Raw genomic sequence first — 27335 nt, forward strand, 5'->3', positions numbered from 1 at the left:
AATCCAAATTTTGTCATAAAATTCTTCAGAGTATAATCTTATGATTTTTATTATCTATTACATATCTGTAGTTATAGTTCCCTTTCTTTCAAAATATTATTTGTAGCTCTTTTTTGAAAAAAAAAAAACTTAACTAGGGATTTACCTATTTTATAACTCTTTTTGATCCTCTAAATTGCTTTCTATTTCATTTTGTTTGTCCTCTTAGTTTCCTTACTTTTACTTTTCTAAAGGCTTATTTTCTTCCTTGTCTATCTTCTTGAGATGGACATGTATAGACAGTAATAGTCATCTACACAATATGTATTCTCCCTTTGTTCTTTATTAGCATAACCCCTATTTAGTTTGGGAAAGCAATATGCCAAGCTAAGAAACAAACAAATTATGTTTTTCAGACTCCCCTGCAGCTAGGAAATGCCATATGACACACCTGTTACCAATGACATATAAGTGGAACTCACTGGGTAGGGCTTCCAGGAAAATTCTTTAATTACAGATAGCAGACTCAGCTGGTACATGCCTCTTTCATAACCTGTCCTTTTCTTCCTCATCTTGTTTGGAATGTGCATACAAAACTGGAAGTAGAGCAGCCACCTTACAACCATGAGGCAGCTAGCATGAGTATGAAAGCTAAGTTTAGACGAGTCAAAAGTTAGAAGAGCCTGGGCTATCACGGCATCATGGAACCTCCATATCTGATTTGAACTGTCTACCTCCAAATGAAATCAAGTCCCCCTTAAAACTGTGTTCCTCTGAGACAGGAGGGAAGAGGGCAGGGCACAACCATTAAAAGAATGATACAACCATTAAGAACAGAATATGACATAAACTGGTTAGAACCTATTAGGCCCAAGACGGTGGAAGATTTGACTTCCAGTAGACCTTGATCCTCATTATACACTCACTGTAATAATTAGCATGCTAAATGACATACCCGCAGGCACCATGACAGTTCCAAGGCCAACCATAAAAGGCCAAAAAGTGGGCAGTGGCCCAATTCCTGGAAATCCCCGCCCCTTCCCCAACACAGTTGGAATAATTTCCCCAATTTATTAGCCTATGAAATAACTCAGCCCACAAAAACTAACCATCCCATATTTTGGGGCTGCTCTTGCCTTTTGAGACAAGACTGTATTCTGTCTATGGTATGTGTATCTCTCTAAATAAATCCATTTCTTACCTATCACTTTGTCTCTCACTGAATTCTTTCTGCTATGAGACATAAAGAACTTTAGCTTCATTAAATCCTGAGACCAGGTGTGCGATTTCAATGAAAAGACAGTGGGTTCAAGTCCCAGTCTGAATTTTGGCTGGGTGTGAGTCCCATCTGAGGTGTGATTGGGTTCAAGTCCCAATCTGAGGTGTGCGGTTTCACCTCTGCAAAGTTTATGATTAACCTCTCCAACCAAAACTTTATTTCCTTTTTTATCCTGCACCAGTTTCCCTCAGGATTGAGGAGTATCAAAGAAAAGGGGGGACTGAAACTGAGCAGGACCCTGCAGCTCCCTCCCGGGTACAAAAGCCTTTCTGTGTCCCCTGTTTCTTGTTTGTAGAAAAAGGCTTTAGTGTCTTAGGCCTTCCCTGATTTCCAAAGAGCAGAGCCAGTTACTAATTAGGGAAGTGAGGGAATACAGAAACAAAGGAAAGGCAGTCAAGAAACAATAGTTCGGCGATCAAACAGAGTCCTAGTTCCTCTTCAAGGGATATAAGTAACCATCTGATGCATATCTTTGAGTTGTTCTGCAGGAACTAAGATTCCCACCCAGGTGGAGGATGGTGACTACATGCTGACCACAAGCACAGAGACCCCAGACTGGTTGGAACCAGAAGGTTGGTGATTAAGATTCCTGAAACACAACACTGTTTCCTCACCACCAACCAATCAGAAGAAAATCATGCCCTCCACAACCTTCAGCCCAAATGTTGCCTTTAAAAACCTTATAGTCCAGCCAGCCAGGAAGATGGATCTGAGAAAAACCTATGTCTCATATCTTCTTGGTTGGCACCCTCTCGATCAATAAACTGCTCCAAACTCTGACATTTCAGTTTGTTTGGCCTCACTGTGCATCGGTACAGGAACTTGAGTTTGACAAAACAAACTTCTTGTTAAATGACAAGGTTAAACGTCTAGGTCATTTAACCCATGATCATTTACACACAGCCAAATACCATTTTAAATAATACAATATTCAACTATCTTTCATTTTTTTAATTTTTAATAAATGTATTTAAGGTCATAAATTTTCCTGAAAGAAAAGCTTTCTTGACTAAACTGAGAGATCAACTGTGCTGGTCCAGACCAGAAAGACCACCTAGTCAACCCAAAAACTAGTGATATAAATGAAAATGGCCATGGTTTAAGTCCCTAAATTTGGGGGTGGTCTGTTATACAGTAAAAGCTAACTAATACAGAAATTGGTTTCAAGAGTGGGGTGCTGCCATAACAAAATCCTAAAACATGTGGTGTTGGCTTTGGAATAGGGCAGTGACCAGAAAATCAGTAAGGAAACAGACTGCAAAGGTTGCAAAAATGAAAATAAAAACAAACAAACCCCAAAACCCACCTGCTGTAGCAGATCTGGAAAATGATGACTCATACTCTGTAGAGACAGAACAGTTGGTAAAACTGAAGTTGACAGTACCTTGAGAGGAAAAAAAATGAACCTAATGAACTTTCAGTTACGGCTAAGTAGATCTCCAGAGAGAATTTGGAAAGTGCCACTTCGGTACTCTTAACTGCATATGATAAAATATGGCAAGACAGAAGAATGGGCAAAAGAAGGAAATGTTCAGTTTGCAACCAGAATTTAGATGGAATACAGAGGGCCCAGGGCCTGCTGTGTTGGAAAATAAAACTCTCATCTCCAGTCTCCCCATATCTGAACAGTCTTCAAGTAAAAGATTCTCAAAGTAAAAGGAGACCTTAGGACAAAGAGAAAAGCAAGGGTATGGCCACTTGTTAAGACCTCTGAAAGATTTAAGAAAGTGCCTAGTATACTTTCTCAACTAGACAAAAAGGCATAACAGAAGCCTAATCCCAAATCACAGTGAATAAATCTAGAGAAAAAATAATTGTGGGTATAGCTTTTGTTTAATAAAGTAGACTATAATCTGTTACACAGAAAGCCCAAAATGTTAAAAAAACAAAAACAAAACTATACCAGCAAAAGCACCATCAGCTTGGACTAGAGGGAACTAAGATTGATTAAACTGCAAAGAAGTCTCTAGGCTCTCAACTACCTATGGGCAGGAAACCAGATGAGAAAGCTGCTGAACTGTTAACATGGCCATTTCTTATGGAAAGGAAAGATTTCTCAAGATGGGGAACCAAGGGACTAGAGAATGGAGTCTAGGGCCTTGGAGAACAATGGAATGGGAAGGCACTCCCAGGAAGCAGAACTGAGCCCTAATCAAGGGTCTAGGGGGAATTTTAGACCAGTGATTGTTATGTATCCTCTGATCTTCCCCCTTTTGAAGGGACGCGTCTTTTCAGTTAACCTGCCTCTGTCTGACCACTGTATGTCAGGTGTGTAGTGAGAAGATGACATCTCTGAATCAAGAGGCGCCTTACCCAAGGAGCCACATCTAAGGATCCTCATTCATCCTGATGTGATAAGATCATGAGATCACATCCTTCCAGCCTGATGCTATATGTAGGATGAGACAGAAAGCCTGAAATGAGGAATAGCAAACTTTACATGTGGGAGAAATGTGAATAATTTGTGGCCAAGGAGCAGACTGTGGTAGATTCTAAAAGCAGCCACACACGTATATACAATGGAATATTACTCAGCCATAAAAAGAAACAAAATTGAGTTATTTGTAGTGAGGTAGATGGACCTAGAGTCTGTCATACAGAGTGAAGTAAGTCAGAAAGAGAAAAACAAATACCGTATGCTAACACATATATATGGAATCTAAAAAAAAAAAAAAAAAAAAGTTCTGAAGAACCTAGGGGCAGGACAGGAATAAAGAAGCAGATGTAGAGAATGGACTTGAGGACACGGGGAGGGGGAAGGGTAAGCTGGGACGAAGTGAGAGGGTGGCATGGACATATATACACTACCAAATGTAAAATCGATAGCTAGTGGGAAGCAGCCGCATGGCACAGGGAGATCAGCTCGGTGCTTTGTGACCACCTAGAGGAGTGGGATAGGGAGGGTGGGAGGGAGGGAGATGCAAGAGGGAGCAGATATGGGGATATATGTATATGTATAGCTGATTCACTTTGTTATAAAGCAGAAACTAACACACTATTGTAAAGCAATTCTATTCCAATAAAAATGTTAAAAAAAATTTTTTTTTAATTAAAAAAAATAAAAGCAGCCACAAATTCTTTTCCTCCTACCAAGGGGTGGAGTCTGTTTCTCCACCCCTTGAATCTGGGCTTGGCCTCGTGACTTTTTTTGCTAACAGGACATTAGTAAATGTAATACAAACGGAAGCTTAAAAAGTGCTTGCACAAGGAGGCTTGCTCCCTGGCTGCATTTGGAAGCCTGGACTATGTGAACAGCCTCAGCAGACAATCTGGAAGATGAGAGGCAATTTGGAAGAGAACTAAGGCATCCCAGCATGCACGCCGTCAACTTCCAGACATTGAAGCTATCCTAGATCATCTAGCCAGCCACCAGGCCATCACAGATGTGTGTAATAGTCAAGATCAGCTGAGCTGGTCCAGATTTTTAAAGCTACAGCTACCCCAAAGATTCTAGAGCTGAATAAGATAGTGTTTCTTTTAAGCCATTAAGTTTTGTAGTGGTTTGTTATGCAGCAAACCTCAACTGATACAATTATAATTTATTTTTACATAGTCCATAATTATCATCTTCCTGACTCTGAATATGGCTTTAACATCCCTCCCCCCAGAATAGCCTGCCCCATATTGCTATTGTCGCCTAATTTTCATTTTAATCATATTTTTAAATCACACACACACACTCAGGAATTTTTTACATAGGTTAACAGTTAAATGAATATAAATATATTTAATCAATTTCTGTGTTCACTGTTGTTTCTTATATTGTGCATCCTTTCTCATTGTTTGATTTTTTTCATTCTAAAGTATATCTTTTAATAGTTCTTTTAATGAGAGTCTTGAGTTTATACCTTTGGTCTTTATTTTTCTCTCACTGCTGTAGGATAGTTTATCTAGGCATAGTATTCTAGGTCCAACACTTAGAAGTTGTAAGTCTGTTTTCTTACTTCTCTTGCTGCTGAAACATCTATTAGTCATTTATTTATACATGACATATTTTTAACTCTGATTTTTAATTGGTTGCTATGGACTGAATGTTTGTGTCCCCCCTAAATTCATATGATGAAGCCTCAACTCTCAGTGTGACTGTATTTGGAGACCAGACCTTTATGGAGGTAATTAGGGTTAAATGAAGTGGTAACAGTGGGGCCCTGATCAGATAGGATCAGTGTCCCTAGAAGAAGAGACAGGGGAGAGCTCGCATTCTCTCTCTCCCTGCTACGTCAGGACACAGTGAGAAGGCAGCCATCTACAAGCCAGGAAGAGAGTTCTCACCAGAAACTAAATCAGTTTTGATCTTGGACTTCCCAGCCTCCAAAACTGTGAGAAATAAATGTCTGTTGTTTAAACCACCCAGTCTATGGCATTTTGTTATGGCAGCCCAAGCAGCTTCATATACTGGTCTCCCCCCTGCCCTTGATAGTATGCAGTTTCACTGCAATATGTGTAATTGTGGATTAACTTCTATTTAACCTCCGTAGTATTCGGAGATACTTTTGATCCAAGAACTCATAGTTAGTCAACTCTGGAAAATTATTAGCATTTATTTAAATATTACTTCTCTTTCATTCCCTCTGTTTTCTCTGTAACTTTTATTAAAAAATGTTGAAGCCTGTCAATTTATCTTTCATATCTCTAAACTTACAGGGTAAGTTTCTCTGTACTGTTTTCCAATCTGTTAACTTACTTCAATGGTATCTAGGAATCAGTGTACCCTATCTATTGTATCTTTATTTCAATAACTACAGTTTTCATTTCACATTTTAATTTTTTATATATATCTGATCTTATTTTATTTATGCTTTTTTTCATAATTCCTTATTTTTTAATGAAAGTTATGCCTTTTTTTTTAGGGCAGGGCACATCCTCTACCTACTTATTATAAAGTTATTTTCAGACTAGTCTATAAAATTAATTTCATTTGGGATAATTTCTTATTCTTACAGTTGATTCTGTTACCTGATTTATTTGCAATTTTGGAGTGGCAAGTTCCTTTTGAGTCTGTTCTTCTCACTTTTGTTATTTTGTTCCTCTCTCTCTGACCCCATTTCTCCTTGACCCTCCAGGCCCCCAGTGCAGAAGCAGGTTGGGTGTTACAGTCGCACAAGAACATGGCAGCCGCAGCCACAGAACCAGCAGGCAGCTGGGCTCAGTTCCTGGCAGCAAGGCTATGTGCTTGTCCTTGCCTTCCTTAGCCCACAACTCCTGTCCCAGTCTCCTCCTTCCCTCTCACACACCCAGCCTTCCTTCATGACTTGGTGAGCTCTTCTTCAGCCCTGGCTTCAAGCCTTACTCTGGTTTCTCAATGCCTGCAGAGCACTCTTATTTTTTTGGTCCCTTTATTTCATAGGAGCCAAACTCTTCATAGCCACTGCCTCTGACCAACCTACAGCACAAGAAACTTCAGTCTCTGATCACCTTTTTGCAATTCTCTTCTTTTACGATCCACAGAGATGGTTACTTCACATCTGAGGCTGGTGATGTTCATTTTTTGTTTCTCTTTCCTTTTGTCCCTCAGAGATATGAGTTTGGGGAATCAATTTTCAAAATGTAAACAAAATGTAAATTAGGAACCTGGTCCTCCTTCCCAAAGTTGCCCATGCCCCCAAAATGAAACTTTAAAAAAGGACAAGGAATCATACGTGAATACCAATCATTTCTCTCTTGAGCCAGAGAAGCATCTCCACCTCACTAAAGCCTCTCTGTGCAAAAGGCAAGCATGGTGAGGAAGGCAAAGAGAACCACTGCTCTTGGCTACCATCTACCCTGGAGATCTGGGAACTTCTCCTTTTAGGTCTAAGCTATTTATTGATCAAACGAACCAGAAGAGAGGACTTTGGCAAGAACTTGAAAGACTAATATAATCTTTCCCATTCATTCAAAAACTTCAGTTAGAAAGAATGGGATGGAAAGAGGACACAGTAAATATTGTGACGTGGCATATTCAAAACTACAAGTCCATTCTTTGCGGAACAGAACTTGCTACACTGGGGCATGGGCACCTGAGTCTTCAGTGTCTGTGACGTTGTCCTTACAGTTACTGGACAAATAAAGGGATATAACTTAGTCTGGAATTAATAAATGGAGAACGCACAACACAAGTAGCTTTCTTTCCCCTTGACCTGGAAAGAGACTTCTTCCTTGCCTATAAGCATATAGGGAGAAATCTCACTTTCAGTTGGAACAACTCAATTTGGCATTCCCCTATAACATACCACCACGACTCTCATCTGTTTATCCACTGGGAACTTCCCCGAACTGGTCTCATCAGGGTACCAGGTGGGATGAGATGAGGCACATCAATTTCAGCACTAACTTCCAGGGGTTTACTTTGTATGTGTGCTTATTTGGGGGTTTGCTTTTTGCCAAGTCTACCCTAACACAGCCAGTTTTCCATTTAGCTACACGACTCATTCAAACATTTATTGAGCATTTACTGATAATAACAGCTCCTATTTAATGGGGACCTCTGTTTGCATGACAGTGCATTTTACACACCCATTTAATCTTCACAACAGCTAGTCATTCAAAGTAGGCACTGTTATCTTCATTTTTCAATAGAGAAAACAGGCTTAGAGAAGTTCAGTAGTTTCTCAAAGTCACACAGGCTGGAGCTTGAATTTGGATATGACTCCAAAACCAAAAATGTTTTTCTTATTGCAATCTGAGGACACCTGTTCTTTCCTATACAGAAACTGTGTGTTACAGGTTATGGCCCTAAGTTTTCTACACTGAGGCAAGGCCAGCCTAAAACAGCCTACTCCGGAGCTGTCCCCTGGCCTGTGTATATTCATTTTCCCCCTCCACCTCAATTCTGCCATTTGTGCTTCTGGGGCCTATGACCTGACAACTCTCAGCTACAGGCAGAATCAGACAGAGGCAACAAGAACTTTTGGGTCGCTATTGGTATTGGATTCTGGGCCCTTCTCAGTCAGGGCCCCGAGGTTTGGTAGTTTTCCTGCTGCCGAAGCTCTGGGGATTTGTCTCCTTGTCAAGCTTATTTTTATCACTTGCAATGGTGCCCAGATCCCGTGGTATTGGCCTTGGCCCTGAGGATGGTATATAATAGGCAGAAAAATGCAGTGGGACTTGGAAGAACTGAGAGGTCTCCAGAAAGGGAGAGGCCTTAAAGTACCAAGGAAAGGAAAACTGGAGCTGGTTTCCCAGAAATGCGGATGGGCTCTAACCTTCCACTCACTCCTTTGGCCTCTTTAGTAATTCCCTGGACAGCCTGGGAGGGCCATGGGCCTCAGCTCACCAAAATGCTTCTCCCCACTCCATCCTGGCACCTAACGTGCTAAGTGCTTTGTGTGCATTACTTCATTTAATCCTTATGACATCCTATGAGGTGCTATTATCTCCATATTATAGATGAGAAAACCAAGGGAAAGAGAAGTTTTATAATTTACACAAAATCGCACAGTTAGTAAATGACAGAGCTAGGATTTGAAACCAAGCAGTCTGATGCAGAGGTTGTATGCTAAACTACTATAGAAATAGCCTCATAGAAAAAACAGAAAAGATGGATGTAAAACATGTGTCTATAATTAGTTACAGGGATTGGGTAATGCTTGGTCAACACCATATTTTGACTGGTGAAAGGGCTAGGCTCTGTGACCTTCCCACACACTGTCCTCTAAAGGATGCCCGTTCAGTTGGAGGGGACAGAAGGGTTCTTGGCCCACAGCACATCTGACTCACAGCAGTCACTCAATAAATGTTAGCTAGAGTAGAAGCCCTTTTAAATAACCTCCACTTACCAGAATACCCTTTTAGGCAACATTCTCCATTCCCTCTGTACCAGATACTGACTGATGCCACCATGCTGAATGCTCAGGGCTACTAGATATTCTCTAGTATACTTGAACCTTCTGCTCCTTCCAGGTAAGCTGTTTGCAAGAGTCAGCTGGCTTGTCCCCAAAACCACTTTTTCCAATTGTATTTACTACTTAGATTATATAAGTGAATTCACATATAATTCAGCCTGATTCAATCATACCAAATGCCAGCCATTTCCAAAAATCTAACCCATGTTCAAAAGATGAAGTGTCATAATACAAGATCTTGTGTCATAATACAAGATGTTAAAAAGACTGTCCAAATATCACTATCATATAAAGAGGTTCTATAACTCAAGAAGAAAAAGACAAATAATTTAATAGAAAAATGAGCCAAGGACAAGAACGATTTACAAATAGCCAGAAAACATGGCAACATGCCCAATCTTACCAGAGGTAAGTAAAAATTAAATCAACACTGAGATAGCATTTATTATCCATTAGACTAACAAAAATTTAAATGACTGATATCATCTGGTTTTGGTAAGGTATGGGCAATCAAACAGTTACCAGTAATTTCTTGTAGGTAGTAGAAACAATAAATTCATATACATAAATACATTTTTAATGGGATTTTCAATGTTTTCAGATGCAGCTAAATAAAAAGCAAATCTCACCCTCAGAAGGAAGAAGGAACTGTTCTAAACCTTAAACACTATTCTAAAACTGAAATTCGAAAAACATTTACAGCAACGTGGCATCACCAAATGAAGAGGTGATAATACGCACTCTCCGAAGAGGACTACTGTGATTTAGACGAGGACTTCCTAGTGTGGTGATCCCGACACCCTTCTCCCAACTCTGCTGGCCTATCTTGGCGGGTGTGGCAGCGCCCATCTCCAGCAGGCCCAGCACAGGACGCCATGCTGTTCAGCAACACCCCTGTCTCTCTTCCCCACTCTCTCACGTACAAGGCTCGGGTTGCACTGGGGTGGACAGTTTGCCTCTCACATTCTTTGATCAGAACATTGCTGTGTCTCCGACCTCTCATGCTTGAAACAGACTTGCTGGTATTTGAGCCCTTAGGACACCCAGCGTCTGCAATAAAATAAAGACTCAGCTTCTCTTGGAGACCCACTGAGCCAAGGACATAGTGTTCTATCTATACAATGAAATGCAGATTTCCCAATAAAAGGCAAAGTTCTTGACTTCGGGAGGTTGAATAGGATGGAAAAGAATTCCAGCTGGTTAAACTTACGGCACTGAAAAAAGCCCTGTCTGAGAATAATTCTTGTGTCTGAGGCCAAGATGCTGTCATCTTGCCACAGACAGTTAAAATATTCACTCACGGCGTGCTCCAATCCTCAAAGCTGTGCCCCGAGACAGTCTAAATTGGTCAATAAACACAGTGGTTCAGTCTTGCTGCCTTCTCTTCTGAAATTAAGAATATTTTAGCTGAATTAGTGCCAGGGCAAAATGTACAGGAGGCTGTATTTAGTTAAAAACTGGTTGGACACTGTGATTACATGTTAAGATCATGAAAGAAATGTCAAGAATCCTCCTTCCTGCTGTATAGTTAAAAGAAGAAAGCCATAAAACAGAGTCAGCTGTGCCCTGTGGGCCTAATAAGGTGGGCTCTGGGGTGAGACTACCGGGTTTCCTCCACAGCACCATCACTTCCAGCTCGGTGACCCTGCCTAAGTCTCCTGGCGTCTCTGTCCCCCCATTTCCTCGTCTGAAATATGGGGATGCTAAAAGAGCTCACCACATAGGGTCATCAGAAAGGGCAATGAGTTAACCCATTTAAAGTGCTGCTCTTCAAGGAAGCACTCAAATGTTAGTTATCACCCCTGGAAGGGAGAAGTGGTGGGCTGGAGAGAATGCTGAAGGGCTTGAATGTCTATCATTGGTTTGACAACCCGTGTAGAAGGCATTTATTCATGTGCTCTGCCCAAGCTGTCCTCTGGCCATTTCACATGTTCAGCCATTTACCTCTGACACTTACCTCGTAGCTCTTTGGGTGTGTGTCATCTCCCTAACTAGATGGTGAGCTCCAGAAGTGGTGTCTTCACCTAGCACAGAGTCTGGTCCCCAGTAAGCACTCAACAAATATCTGATTGACCCTGCTAGCTGTTCATATGCAGAGTGAACTGGACTCAAAATTAATCACACAAACTCCATTTAAATGGGCTTTTCTAGAAGTGCAGCTAAACTTTGCAGGATACATTCATCAAAACCAGAGATAGAGATGGGTCTCTGTGATCCACTGGACAACAGCACTAGAAGGTGCCATCCCTGCCACAGGCAGGGTGCTCTCTTACTCGCTGTCTGGGAGCTCTCGTCGCTCTCAGCAGGAGAATCCTCCCTGCCCGCAGCAGAGCTCCAGGCCTGCAGAGACCCCGTGCAGAATCCGGGCAGCAGTCTCCATCTTTCCCCAGGAAGGCTTTAAGGCCCTGTTGGCTAAGCCCCGGCCATCTGGACTGGCTCCTGTGCCACCTGGAATATTTAGAGACCAGCCCCAGTTCACAATCCTAGCTTTGTACTCTGACCTCCTGGCCACGTGTTCTCAAACTGCCAAGTTGTGCAATTTAAGTTGGAGAATCCTGTGTCTCTGGAGGTCGTTTGTTCATTCAGCAAGCTTCCCAGAGGGTCTTCTATATTCCAGGTACTAACCACGTTCTTAAAATACTGAATCGTAATAAAAATGACTAACATGCCATTTACTGAATATTGAGTATGTGTCAGATACTGTGTTAAGTGCCCTCAGTCCATTGTCTAATTTAATTCAGGGAGGTTGGTATGATTCTCATTTTACAGATGAGGAAAATGAGACACAGAAATGAAGTAACTTGCTTGCACTCCCATGGTTAGTGAGCTGCAGGGCTGGATTAAGGCCTGAAGCCAAGTCAGTTTGAGAGTAGGCACTCTGATCACGATGCTTGCTGACTCTCCCTGCCTCACTTAATCTATTTCTCTTCTCGAGCTTTATGACTCTTGCTCACGTCACCCTTACCACCTAGATTCAAAAGATCTAAACAAATTGGATCTTGCCTATTTCACGGGCTCTTCTGGACCAGGTTTGATGTGACAGGTTACCAAACCCCTGACACTAAACAAAAAAGGTGAAGTTCAGGTTGGGCTGAATAATATCGCCTTTCAGCACCTCTTGCATCTCTCCTCCCTTGTTTACCTCCCCCTTCCCTACTTGTCCTTCCCTCCTTTTTCTATCTGCTTCCCAATACACCCACTCAGGTATCCCATGGGCTCCCCAACTCAACCCCAAATGAAACTCACCCTGCTTCCTGACTTCTCTGCCAATGCTTTACACTTAGCTGCCTGGCATTCAGGTTGAAACCTCAGAGTCATCAGCATGAGAAGGAAATAGAGCATAGTGAATAAAAATACAGGCTCTGGGTTCAAATTCTGGATCTGACTCTACCAGCTTCAGGACCTAGGAACAAGTTACTTAATCTAGCTCTGTCTCAGTTTCCTCATCTGCAAAATGAGGATAAAAACAGCACCTACCAAAAAAGAAAGTGTTTTGCCACAAATGCGGCAGGAACAACTGGATATCCATTAGGGGAAAAAAAGAATTTTGACTCCCCCATTTCATATGCTACACAAAAATTAATTTGAGATGGATGATAGATCTAAACATAGAAATTAAAGCTATAAAGCTTCTAGAAGGAAATATAAGAGATGATCTTTGTAATATGGGAGTCAGCAAAAGTTTCTTAGGATATGGAGAAAAGAACAGCCTTACAAAGAAAATGATAAATTAGACCTTGTCGAAATTTAAAACTTCTATTCATCGGAAGACACTGTTAAGAAAATGAATAGGCAAGCCACAATTAGGAAAAAGATTTGCAAATCACCTATCTGACAAATAAGGAGTATTCAGAATAAATAAAGAATCCCTAAAATTCAATAAGAAAAAGACAAAAACCACAATTTTTAAATGGGCAAAATATTTGAATAATTTGAACAACACTCAGAAAGAAAGATATAGAAATGGTCAGTAAGTGCATGAAAAAGTTCTTAGTATCATTAATCATTAGGGAAATGTAAATTACAACCATTTGGGGATAGCTACATATCCACCAGAATGGCTAAAATTTAAAAGTCTAACAATACCAAATGTTGATGAGGATGCAGAGCAACCAACCAGACTCTGATACATTGTGGAAGCATAAAAATGGTACAACCACTTTGGCAGTTCCTTATAAAGCTAAACACAGACCTATCCTATGACCCACTCCCAGATGTTTACCCAAGAGAAATGAAAAAATATGTCCACCAAAAAAAAAGACCTGTACAAGATGTTCATGGCAGCTTTATACAGAAAAGCCAAAAACTGGAAACAGCCCAGTGTCCATCAACCGAAGAATGGAGACACAAAACTGTGGTACAGCCATACAATGGAATACTATTCAGAAATAAAGAGGAAGGAACTACTGATACATGCAACAACATGGATGGATCTCAGAAACATTATACCACGTGACAGAAACTTCAAACCAGAGAGTACATACTGTACAATTCCATTTATATGAAGTTCTAGCAAAGGCACAGGAATCTATGATTTAAAAATCAGAACAGTGGTTGCCTCTGAAGAGTGGGGACAGGGACTGATTGAGAAGGAACATGAAGGAATTTTCTGGGATGCTGGTAATGTCCAAATCTTGAAAGGGGCTTGGGTTGCACAGTTGCATGCTTTTGTCAAAAGTCAGACAATGGTACACTTAAGATTTGTGCATTTCACATATGTAAATTTTTCTCAAAAGGAAAGTAATGTAAACAACTATTGAACTCTGATTAATGGTACCTGTGCTTAAGTATTTAGGGGAAAATGTACTAATGTCTGCAACCTAATTTGAAATGCATCACAGAAACAAGATGGTCGGATGGATAACAGCGGGATGGATAGATTCGTGACAAAGCAAACACAGCAACATGTTAATTTTAGAATCTAGGTGGAGAGTATATAGGCATTCACTGTACATTTGTTTCAACTTTGCTGCATATTTGAAACTTTTCATAACGAAATAACAGAAAATAGTACCTACAATATAAGATTGCTATACCATCTTTTACCCTCTTTCCTGTCACCACTCACATGGTCTCCAACACCTGCTACCTTTACATCACTCACATTCCTCGCTTTGCTGGCTCTTCTGCAATCTCCAGCCAGGTCCAAGCCATGGACTCATACCTGGATTGCAGACCTACTGTCCTCCCTACTGCTGGTGTTCCCTCACTCCAATCCATCCTGAATGTCAATCTTCTCACTCACAGCTCTTATTATGTGAACGTTGCTGCTCAGCAACTTTTGATGACTCTCCATTAACAATCTCAAAACTCTCAGCCTGCAACAAGGCCCTTGCATTCCGGCCTCGTTCTATCAATATGATTGCCCTATGGAAATACAGAAATTCTTGGCTACAGTCAAACGAGATAACTACTTATCCCCTAACACAACACACACTTCCTATCCCAACACCCTTGCCTCCTCTGCAGGAATCTATTCCTGGGTGTCCAGGGGCCCAGCTACAGGTCTCAGCAGTTCAGCATATGAACAGAAGCTGGTCAGAAAACTTTGGCCTTGACAGGTATGAGTTTCAAGGCCTCCTATAGAGACTCAGCAGTGTTATGCCAGCACAGAAAGCACCTACTCCCTTTGTTCACTTGTTCGTTCATTCATTTACTCTCTAACTCACTTGCTAAGTACTTATTATGTGCCAGATAATCTGCTAGAGGCTGCAAAGGAGGTAAAGTGACAGGACCCCAGCCTGAAGAAACCCCATTAGTGAGAGTAAGATTGAAGAATAGTCATAATTCATAGTAAGCCCTATCTTGAAGGTGGCAGTACCAGAAATCTCACTGGAAAGTCCTGGGATGGGAATACTAAAGGTTCACTCCAGATTGAGGCTGGTGAAAGTGTAGTGGGATCCCTGTGGCAGTTTCAAAGCATGGCCTCAAAATCTTTGACACTTCTCCCACTGAGGTAGGGGAGAATCTGTGTTCCCTCTCCCTTGAATCTGAGCAGGCTTGTGACTGTCTTGACCAATAGAGTACAGGAAAAGTGATACTGTGTGACTTCTGAGGTCAGGTAATAGAAGACCAGGCAGCTTCCACCTGGCTCTCATGGAATGCTCATTCTCCAAAGGCTCCTGGGGACACTCCCTCTTGGAACCCAGCCACCATGTTGTGAAGAAGCCCAAGCCACACGCAGAGGACACATGTAGGCACTCTGGCTACATGGGCCCCAGCTGACCCCAGCCTTCAAGTCATCTCAGCCTAGGCACCAGACTGTAAGTAAAGAAGCCTCCAGTGATTCCAGCTGTTAACGATTTGAGTCATCTGAGCCATCCAGGTCTTCAGAAAACATCCCCACCATGTCCTGTTCAAATTCCTGACCTGCAGACCCCCTAAGCATAATAAAGAATAATATTTATTAGTGGTATTATGCTGCGCATAATAATGTTGTTTTATGCTGCTATGTCTGGGGGTGTTTTGTTACAAGCAATGGATAACTGGAACAATCCCTTCAAAAACAAGTGCTACTCATGGCAGGGACCTGGGCAGCCTAGGCCGGGGGCCTGAAGCCAACAAAGAATGACACCCCCAAAGATTATAACTGGAACATCCCTTTAAAAATTTTACCCCATTTATCAAGTTTATAATACCTTCAATTATTCAACATTCAACAAATAATGTATTAATTGCCTAGATGTGACAGTTACTGTTTAGTATTAGATAAAAATCCCTGCCCTCCAGGAGCTTACTACCTAGTGGAGAAACAGACAGTAAGTGAGACAAGTAAGGAAAATATAAACCATGTTGGATAGGGGTTAAATATAAGGAGAGAAAATAAAGCCAGTAGATGGGCTATGAAATATCAGGTGTGGGATCAATATTTTAGAGAGGGTGGCCAGGAAAGGCCTCATGGAGAAGGTGACTCGAACAAAGCCCTGTTGGAAAGTCCTGGGATGGGAATACCAGGCCCCCATGGCTGTCTCCTTCTAAGCACCCTTCCCATGTCACTTGCTCATACCCCATCAGCTAGACAGACCTCACAAAAATCCATAGGGTCAAGGAGCTTCTCCAACACAACAACTCTCAAATAAGAATTATGTGATGTCAAAGCAGGAAGGGCCCTCAGAAGCCATCCATTCTCACCCCCTCACCTTTCAGTGGAGAAACTGAAGCCGTGGTGTTCCAGCTGGCCTAAGACTTAACCTGAGACGTGCATGTCTGCCCAGCCCTGTGCTCTTGCTCCTACTCTCCAATGATTACTGGAAAACCACTCTCCCTTGGTAACTAAGCTCTTTCTCCCTTGGTTGCATCACCCCAGGCAGATGCACCTGATCCTCCCCATCTGTCACTGACATAGTCTGAGACCAGTCCCCAGGGTGGGTGGGTAAGGGAGTCCAAGATTAGAACCAGCACTGACCCTAGACAACTGCCAGCATTCCCACCAATAGTGCTACCAATGTCTATAACACCTCCATCAACAGCCCCTCCACAATGCAGTCAGTGACACAGAAAATGGACATCTTCCACTTTCCTTCTTAGCCGCTCTGTTGTGGGTTGAACTGGGTCCTCCAAAAAGTCATGTCGAGAGACTGGTTCAAGATGGCGGAGTAGAAGGACGTGCGCTCATTCCCTCTTGCGAGAGCACCAGAATCACAACTAACTGCTGAACAATCATTGACAGGAAGACACTGGAACTCGCCAAAAAAGATACCCGAGATCCAAACACAAAGGAGAAGCCGCAATGAGATGGTAGGAGGGGCGCAATCACAATAAAATCAAATCCCATAACTGCTGGGTGGGTGACTCACAAACTGGAGAACACTTATACCACAGAAGTCCACCCACTGGAGTGAAGGTTCTAAGCCCCACATCAGGCTTCCGAACCTGGGGGTCCAGTAATGGGAGGAGGAATTCCTAGAGAATCAGACTTTGAAGGCTAGTGGGATTTGATTGCAGGACTTTGACAAGACTGGGGGAAAGAGAGACTCCACTCCTGGAGGGCATACACAAAGTAGTGTGTGCATCAGGACCCAGGGGAAGGAGCAGTGACCCCATAGGAGATGGAACCAGACTTACCCGCTAGTGTTGGAGGGTATTCTGCAGAGGCAGGGGGTGGCTCTGGCTCACCATGGGGACAAGGACACTGGCAGCAGAAGTTCTGGGAAGTACTCCTTGGCGTGAGCCCTCCCAGAGTCCTCCATTGGCCCCACCAAAGAGCCCGGTAGGCTCCAGTGCTGGGTCACCTCAGGCCAAACAAACAACATGGAAGGAACCCAGCCCCATCCATCAGCAGACAAGAAGATTAAACTTTTACTGAGCTGTGCCCACCAGAGCAACACCCAGCTCTACCCACCACCAGTCCCTCCCATCAGGAAGCTTGCACAAGCCTCTTAGATAGCCTCATCCACCAGAGGGCAGACAGCAGAAGCAAGAAGAACTATAATTCTGCAGCCTGTGCAAGGAAAACCACATTCACAGAAAGACAGACAAAATGAAAAGACAGAGGAATTTGTACCAGATGAAGGAACAAGATAAAACCCCAGAAAAACAACCAAATGAAGTGGAGATAGGCAACCTTCCAGAAAAAGAATTCAAAATAATGATAGTGAAGATGATCCAGGACCTCAGAAAAAGAATGGAGGCAAAGATCGAGAAGATGCAAGAAATGTTTAACAAAGACCTAGAAGAATTAAAGAATAAACACCTAGAAGAATTAAAGAACAGAGATGAACAATACAATAACTGAAATGAAAAATACACTAGAAGGAATCAATAGCAGAATAACTGAGGCAGAAGAACGGATAAGTGACCTGGAAGACAGAATGGTGGAATTCGCTGCCACAAAACAGAATAAAGAAAAAAGAATGAAAAGAAATGAAGACAGCCTAAGAGACTTCTGGGACAACATTAAACGCAACAACATTCACATTATGGGGGTCCCAGAAGGAGAAGAGAGAGAGAAAGGACCAGAGAAAATATTTGAAGAGATTATAGTCAAAAACTTCCCTAACGTGGGAAAGGAAATAGCCACCCAAGTCCAGGAAGCTCAGAGAGTCCCAGGCAGGATAAACCCAAGGAGAAATATGCCGAGACACATACTAATCAAATTGACAAAAATTAAAGACAAAGAAAAATTGTTGAAAGCAACAAGGGAAAAATGACAAATAACATACAAGGGAACTCCCATAAGGTTAACAGCTGATTTCTCAGCAGAAACTCTACAAGCCACAAGAGACTTGCACAATACATTTAAAGTGATGAAAGGGAAGAACCTACAACCAAGATTACTCTACCCGGCAAGGATCTCATTCAGATTCAATGGAGAAATCAAAAGCTTTACAGAAAAGCAAAAGCTAAGAGAATTCAGCACCACGAAACCGGCTCTACAACAAATGTTAAAGGAACTTCTCTAAGTGGGAAACATAAGAGAAAAAAAGCACCTACAAAAACAAACCCATAACAATTAAGAAAATGGTAAAAGGAGCATACATACTGATAATTACCTTAAACGTGAATGGATTAAATATTCCAACCAAAAGACACAGGTTCGCTGAACGGATACAAAAACAAGACCATATATATGCTGTCTACAAGAGACCCACTTCAGACCTAGGGACACATACAGACTGAAAGTGAGGGGATGGAAAAAGATATTCCATGCAAATGGAAATCAAAGGAAAGCTGTAGTAGCAATATTCATATCAGATAAAATAGACTTTAAAATAAAGAATGTTACAAAAGACAAGAAAGGACACTACATAATGATCAAGGGATCAATCCAGGAAGAAGATATAACAATTATAAATATATATGCACCCAACATAGGAGCACCTCAATACATAAGGCAACAGCTAACAGCTATAAAAGAAGAAATCAACAGTAACACAATAATAGTGGGGGACTTTAACACATCACTTACACCAATGGACAGATCATCCAGACAGAAAATTAATAAGGAAACACAAGCTTTAAATGACACAATAGACCAGATAGCTTTAATTGATATTTATAGGACATTCCATCCAAAAACAGCAGATTACACTTTCTTCTCAAGTGCACACGGAACATTCTCCAGGATAGATCACATCCTGGGTCACAAGTCAAGCCTCGGTAAATTTAAGAAAATTGAAATCATATCAAGCATCTTCTCCGACCACAACACTATGAGATTAGAAATCAATTACAGGGGGAAAAAAACGTAAAAAACACAAACACATGGAGGCTAAACAATATGTTACTAACTAACCAAGAGATCACTGAAGAAATCAAAGAGGAAATCAAAAAATACCTAGAGAGAAATTACAACGAAAACACAATGATCCAAAACCTATGGGATGCAGCAAAAGCAGTTCTAAGAGGGAAGTTTATAGCAATACAAGCCTACCTCAAGAAACAAGAAAAATCTAAAATAAACAATCTAACCTTACACCTAAACGAACTAGAGAAAGAAGAACAAACAAAACCCAAAGTTAGTAGAAGGAAAGAAATCATAAAGATCAGAGAAGAAATAAATGAAATAGAAACAAAGAAAACAATAGCAAAGATCAATAAAACTAAAAGCTGGTTCTTTGAGAAGATAAACAAAATTGATAAACCTTTATCCAGACTCAACAAGAAAAAAAGGGAGAGGACTCAAATCAATAAAATTAAAAATGAAAAAGGAGAAGTTACAACGGACACTGCAGGAATACAAAGCATCATAAGAGAGTACTAAGAGCAACTCTATGCCAATAAAATGGACAACCTGGAAGAAATGGACAAATTCTTACAAAGGTATAACCTTCCAAGACTGAACCAGGAAGAAATAGAAAATATGAACAGACAAATCACAAGTAATGAAATTGAAACTGTCACTAAACATCTTCCAACAAGCAAAAGTCCAGGACCAGATGGCTTCACAGGTGAATTCTATCAAACATTTAGAGAAGAGCTAACACCCATCCTTCTCAAACTCTTCCAAAAAACTGCAGAGGAAGGAACACTCCCAAACTCATTCTACGAGGTCACCATCAACCTGATACCAAAACCAGACAAAGATACTACAAAAAAAGAAAATTACAGACCAATATCACTGATGAACATAGATGCAAAAATCCTCAACAAAATACTAGCGAACAGAATCCAACAACACATTAAAAGGATCACACACCATGATCAAGTGGGATTTATTCCAGGGATGCAAGGATTCTTCAATATATGCAAATCAATCAATGTGATACACCATATTAACAAACTGAAGAATAAAAACCATACGATCATCTCAATAGATGCAGAAAAAGCTTTTGACAAAATTCAGCACCCATTTATTATAAAAAACTCTCCAGAGTGTGGGCAGAGAGGGAACTAACCTCAACATAATAAAGGCCACACATGACAAACCCACAGCAAACATCATTCTCAATGGTGAAAAACTGAAACCATTTCCTCTAAGATCAGGAACAAGACAAGGATGTCCACTCTCGTCACTATTATTCAACATAGCTTTGGAAGTCCTAGCCACGGCAATTAGAGAAGAAAAAGAAATAAAAGGAATACAAATTAGAAAAGAAGAAGAAGTAAAGACTGTCACTGTTTGCAGATGACATGATACTATACATAGAGAATCCTGAAGATGCCACCAGAAAACTACTAGAGCTAATCAGTGAATTCGGTAAAGTTGCAGGATACAAAATTAATGCACAGAAATCTTTTGCATTCCTATACACTAACAATGAAAGATCAGAAAGAGAAATTAAGGAAACAATCCCATTCACCATTGCAACAAAAAGAATAAAATACCTAGGAATAAACCTACCTAAGGTGGTAAAAGACCTATACTCAGGAAACTATAAGACACTGATGAAAGAAATCAAAGATGACACAGATGAAGAGATATACCATGTTCTTGGATTGGAAGAATCAATATTGTGAAAATGACTATACTACCCAAAGCAATCTACAGATTCAATGCAATCCCTATCAAATTACCAATGGCATTTTTTACGGAGCTATAACAAATCATCTTAAAATTTGTATGGAGACACAAAAGACCCCAAATAGCCAAAGCAGTCTTGAGGGAAAAAAGAGGAGCTGCATGATCAGACTCCCTGACTTCAGACTATACTACAAAGCTACAGTAATCAAGACAACATGGTACTGGCACAAAAACAGAAATATAGATCAATGGAACAGGACAGAAAGCCCAGAGATAAACCCACGCACCTATGGTCAACTGATCTATGAGAAAGGAGCCAAGGATATACAATGGGGAAAAGACAGTCTCTTCAATAAGTGGTGCTGGGAAAACTGGACAGCTACATGTAAAAGAATGAAATTAGAACACTCCCTAACACCATACACAAAAATAAACTGAAAATGGATTAGAGACCTAAATGTAAGACTAGACAGTATAAAACTCTTAGAGGAAAACATAGGAAGAACACTCTTTGACATAAATCACAGCAAGATCTTTTTTGATCCACCTCCTAGAGTAATGGAAATAAAAACAAAAATAAACAAATGGGACCTAATGAAACTTAAAAGCTTTTGAAAAGCAAAGGAAACTACAAACAAGACTAAAAGACAACCCTCAGAATGGGAGAAAATATTTGCAAATGAATCAATGGACAAAGGATTAATCTCCAAAATATATAAACAGCTCATGCAGCTCAATATTAAAAAAACAAACAACCCAATCCAAAAATGGGCAGAAGACCTAAATAGACATTTTCCAAAGAAGACATACAGATGGCCAAGAAGCACATGAAAAGCTGCTGAACATCACTAATTATTAGAGAAATGCAAATCAAAACTACAATGAGGTATCACCTCACACCAGTTAGAATGGGCATCATCAGAAAATCTACAAACAACAAATGCTGGAGAGGGTTTGGAGAAAAGAGAACCCTCTTGCACTGTTGGTGGGAATGGAAATGGATACAGCCACTATGGAGAACAGGATGGAGGTTCCTTAAAAAACTAAAAATAGAAATACCACATGACCCAGCAATCCCACTACTGGGCATATACCCAGAGAAAACCATAATTCAAAAAGACACATGCACCCAGTTCATTGCAGCACTGTTTACAATAGCCAGGTCATAGAAGCAACCTAAATGCCCATTGACAGACAAATGGATAAAGAAGATGTGGTAAATATATACAATGGAATATTACTCAGCCATAAAAAGGAACTAAATTTGGTCATTTGTAGAGACGTGGATGAATCTAGAGACTGTCATACAGAGTGAAGTAAGTCAGAAAGAGAAAAACAAATATCGTATATTAACGCATACATGTGGAACCTAGAAAAATGGTACAGATGAACTGGTTTGCAAGGCAGAAATTGAGACACAGATGTAGAGAACAAATGTATGGACACCAACGGGGGAAAGCAGCAGGGGTGGTGGTGGTGGTGTGATGAATTGGGAGATTGGGATTGACATGTATACACTAATATGTATAAAATGGATAACTAATAAAAACCTGCTGTATAAAAAAATAAAATTCAAAAATTCAAAAAAACATAAGTAAAAATATAAATAAAAGCAAAAAAAAAATAGTCATGTTGAAATCCTAACCGCTCCCCCCTCCCATCCAACCTGTGAATATAACCTTATTTGGAAATAGTCTTTGCAAGTTAAGATGAGTTCACACGGGAGCAGGATGCTCCCTAATGAAATGACTGGTGTCCTTACAAGAAGAGGGAAATTTGGACACATACACAATACACAGAGACACAGAAGAGAGACAGCCATATGCAGATGGAGGCAGAGATTAGAGTGATGCATGTGCAAGCCAAGGAACGCCAGCGGTTTGTCAGCAACCCACCAGATGCTAAAAGAGACAAGGAAGCAGTCTTTCCTAGAGCCTTCAGAAGGAGTGTAGCTCTGCTGACACCGTAATTTCAGACTTCTAGCCTCTAGGACTGAGAAAGAATAAATTTCTGTTGTTCTAAGCCACCCAGTGTGTGGTAGTTTTGTTACAGCAGCCCTAAGAAACTAGCACCCTTGCATATATAAAAAGTCTGGAGGTACCCGTGGTACCCATACACAGGTTTTCTCCCTGTAATTCCAGGTCAGGCACTCAGAAGCAGCTCCCACCTCCCCCTTCACCACTCCTCATCCTTCATATCTACCAACAGTGCATGTACCGAGTCCACCCAGGGAGCCTGCAGGAAGCAGGTGAGAAGCCAGTCATGCCTAGGGTTTTGGGTACAATTTGCTGACCACCTTGGTCTATGTCTTGCTATGGGCACAACCTGTTTTATACGGTTTGGCTCCAACCAGTCTAGGATCTGTTGGCCTTTTTACCCTACTTAAGAACGACTGATGGTCCCTGTGACAGGCTGAGAGGTCACAGGGAAGTACCATCCACAGAAGACCGATCACTCTCATGGGTCCAATAGCAACCTGTTAAACGGAAATCATCCCAGTAATAGGCTCTTTGGCAATACGGAACAAAAGCAAAAAATAAAAAGAGGATCGTAATGTACCTTTCAACCTGGTAATGCTGTTCTTGGAATACCAAGGAAATGACACAACAGAAAAAAAACAAACGATTTGGACAAAGATCTTTATAGCAGTGTTACTCATAACTGTGGAATAAAAACTGGAAACATTAATTGCAGAACAGTTAAAAAAGAGAGTGTCATAATAATACCTAACATTTCCTGAGCCCTTACTATATGGCAGACAATACACCAAATGTTTTGCTTGGATTATCTTATTTCACCCTCACAAAAATCTTATGACAAAGCTGTATTACCCCTTTTTTAGAGGTAAACCTGTTCAAGGTCACACAGCTAGGAAGTGGCAAGTGACCACTATGTTATGCCCTCTGCTTAGAGTAATGACTTTACCATGGCCATGTGAAATAGGACAAGTTCTTTTAAACTTCCCTGAGCCTTAGGCCCTCAACTATAAAACAGGAACAAGAATAACATCATAAGACTGAAAAAATTAAATGCAAAATGTGTGAACCATTAAGTAAACTATAAAGCATTATCCAAATGAAAAGTACTTACAGACTCAATGACAACTGAATATCTCATGGGGTGGGAGTCCAATTGTATCCTATTTTGCATGCCGAGTTGAACAGTTAGAATTTTATCTTTCATGTAGTAGAAGATTAACACTATTTTTTAACCAGGGATGTTACATGTTAACGTTGTTTTGAGGTACGATAATATAAAATCATCTCAGGATGACAAAACTGGAATTTTATTTAATTTCCAATCCTCAACAAGTTTTATGAGCTCTCTAGTAAAAGCCCTGGTCTGATTCCTCCAGAGGGTGGGCAGGGTGGGCCTGGAAGCAGCAGTTTCCTTGATTCACTGATTTCCGGCAGGAGACACAGGGGTCTCATCCCCTAACAACTGTACTCAGGGGTCCAGAATGCCGGCAAAGGAAAGCAGAGGCCCCAGAGCACACAAAGAGGTGGGGGCGTCCTGATGGCATTTGGGGAGAACTCTCCTCACCCCTCCCGCACGTCACTGGGCAGTAAGGATGGTACAAATGTGTTCTGTCCACAGTGAGGGCCTACACATGTATAAAGGAGGGTTATTACTGTCACCAGGTCCTAGGTGACAAACACCAGGCAATTATGCAATCGGTTCCACTCACCAGGGTCTGGCGCAGTCCCAGGACCCTGTTCCCATCCCAGTGAACGAGGCTGAATAAGGCAAAAGCACCAAACAATCCAAGGCCCCACCCAGACCTGGCAGTCGGCCCCTCCCTACTCCAGAGTAAAATCAGACACTCAGCCCCTGAGTCACCCCTCCCCAGCCTTCAGTCAAAAAATACCTGAGGGGGCTTCCCTGGTGGCGCAGTGGTTAAGAATCTGCCTGCCAATGCAGGGGACAGGGGTTCGAGCCCTGGTCTGGGAAGATCCCACATGCCGCGGGGCAACTGGGTCCGTGAGCCACAACTACTGAGCCTGCCCGTCTGGAGCCTGTGCTCCGCAACAAGAGAGGCCACGACAGTGAGAGGCCTGCGCACCGCGATGAAGAGTGGCCCCCGCTTGCCGCAACTAGAGAAAGCCCTCGCACAGAAACGAAGACCCAACACAGCCAAAAATAAAATTAAAAAAAAAAAAAAAAAAAAACCTGAGAAGGGAGAAAGTGACTAACACCCCTCTCCATACCCTAGATGTCTAGTGGATTTTCCCATCATGTTTGTAACTTGTTTTGCATTTCTTTTGCCCACCACTCCCTGCTTAATATCCTTCAGAGTCCCCCCTCATCTCTCAGGAGAGGGGGTGGGGTGTTTAAGGTAACCCTCGCAACAATGCTGGGAGGTTGTGAGCATTTTCATTTTAGAGACGAGTGAAGGGAAGTTCAGAGTAGTTAAATAATTTCCCAGGCTCACCCATCTAATAAGTTGCTGAGCTGGGATTCAAACCCAGGTGTGTGAGCTGCAAAGCCCAGACCTCCCCATCAACCACACATCTGCTCTCCCAGTCAATGAGAAGAAGTAGCTGAGATGGACTCTGCAACCTGCCTATACAAAATCTGTCTGGTGCACCAAGCTGCCATGGCACTATGTGGTCAACACATAGCTGCCAGAGACACAAAGGTCAGGCGTGCTCACATTCAGGAGCCAGACAGGCCCCCACTCCTGCTCCGGCTCTCCCACACACTGGCACACCCTCTGTAAAAGGAGACCAGGGCCCTGGAAAGGGGTCAGTCAAGCCCTTTCAGAACACCAGCACTAGGCTGGCATCTGGATGCCTGACTTCCTGTGTCAACCACAATTCTTAGGAAAAGGAGAGAGTAATTAGAAAGCAGCGCCCCACAGACCAAACTTAAGTCATGTTTCCAAAATAGACTCTGAAATGAAAGATCAGCCTGTGCCTGCAGTGACAGCACTTGGGCCCAACTCCTCCACACAGCCCCCGTTTCCTCTGAGCCCCTGAGGGGACCATAAAGGGAGGTCAGCAGGGGCACCACAGTTCTTTCCATCAGCCACAAATATTTACTAACCATCCACTATATGCTTGATGGGAGATAAGAGGTGGTACTATTCTATGACCCTGCTCCTGAGAAGCTCCCAGCTCGGTGACAAGCTAAGAAACAAAGACATGGACAGGTGCAGACCAGATGCTCTAAACTAAGTGAAGCTTATCTCGGGAATGCAAGGCTGGTTCAACATTTGAAAATCAATCAATGTAATTCACCATATTAACAGACTACAGCAGGGGTGGGCAAACTATGCCCCATAGGCCAAACTGTCTGTTTTTGTAAATAAAGTTTTATTGAAACACAGCCATGACCATTCATTTACATATTATCTATGGCTGTTTTCATGCTACAAAAAAAAATGGCAGAGTTGAATACTTGTGACAGACATTATATAGCCTGCTAAGTTGAAAATTTTTACTACTGGCTCTTTTCAGAAAAAGTTTCTTGACCCTTGATCTAAATTATTGGGAGAGAGCCCTTTCACCCATAAAACTACAGCAACTCCAACTCCCTCTACTCTCTGTTCTACAGACCAGGATGGGAAGCAGATGCGAGCATTAGGGTCCCACTCTCAGGGCTGGAAGACCAGGCCATTGCCTTCCACAAGGAAAACAGTCCAAGGTATGACTTCCACTCCTCCCTCCCACTGGTCCCACTTCCAGGTAAAAAGCTCAGGGCTCTCTGGAAGAATCTGGCAAGGCTTTTACTAAAGCTTTCATAATAAATGCTTGTAGGTGCAGAAAAACTCCTTCTATACCTCCATGTTCACCTTCCCAACCCAACTACCCCCAAAAAGGAGAATTCTGGAGGTCTCAAATCAGTGATCTAAGCTTCCACTTTAGCAAACTAGTAAATAAAGAGCAACTAAACCAAAGCAAGCAGAAGAAAACAAATAATAAAGAGAAGAAATCAATGAACTTGAAAACAGAAAATTAACAGAGAATGATCAATGAAACCAAAAGCTGGTTCTTTGAAAATATCAATAAAGTTGACAAACCTCTGGCCAGAATGGCAGAGAGCAAAAAAGATACAAACTACAAATATTAGTAATGAAAGAAGAGACATCACTATAATCCCTAAAGACATTAAAAGGATAATAAGCAAATATTATCAACAAAATTTGCCCATAAATTCTACATTTTGGATGAAACAAATTACCCCCAAAGCACAAATTATCAAAAATCACTCAAGTTGGCATGGACTTATATATACCACCAAATGTAAAATAGATAGCTAGTAGGAAGCAGCTGCATAGCACAGGGAGATCAGCTCAGTGCTTTGTGACCACCTAGAGGGGTGGGATAGGGAAGGTGGGAGGGAGACACAA

General features: G+C 41.5%; 1 protein-coding gene across 6 annotated transcripts in view; it reads right to left on the reverse strand.

Annotated features, from left to right (window-relative positions):
• Window positions 1-27335, reverse strand: part of MYLK (myosin light chain kinase) — a 269948-nt gene that overhangs the window by 225584 nt on the left and 17029 nt on the right. Inside the window, exon 2 of one of the 6 annotated variants that reach the window (XM_061194263.1) lies at window positions 10383-10467. The exons of 4 other annotated variants lie outside the window; for them this stretch is intronic. The gene's annotated coding sequence lies outside the window, so the exon portion shown is untranslated. Of the gene's footprint in view, window positions 1-10382; window positions 10468-27335 lie in introns of those variants that run through there. One more of the 6 variants, XM_061194265.1, reaches the window with a different exon arrangement.

This window comes from Eubalaena glacialis, chromosome 6, assembly GCF_028564815.1.
Source record: "Eubalaena glacialis isolate mEubGla1 chromosome 6, mEubGla1.1.hap2.+ XY, whole genome shotgun sequence".
NCBI classification, from domain to species: Eukaryota; Metazoa; Chordata; class Mammalia; order Artiodactyla; family Balaenidae; genus Eubalaena; species Eubalaena glacialis.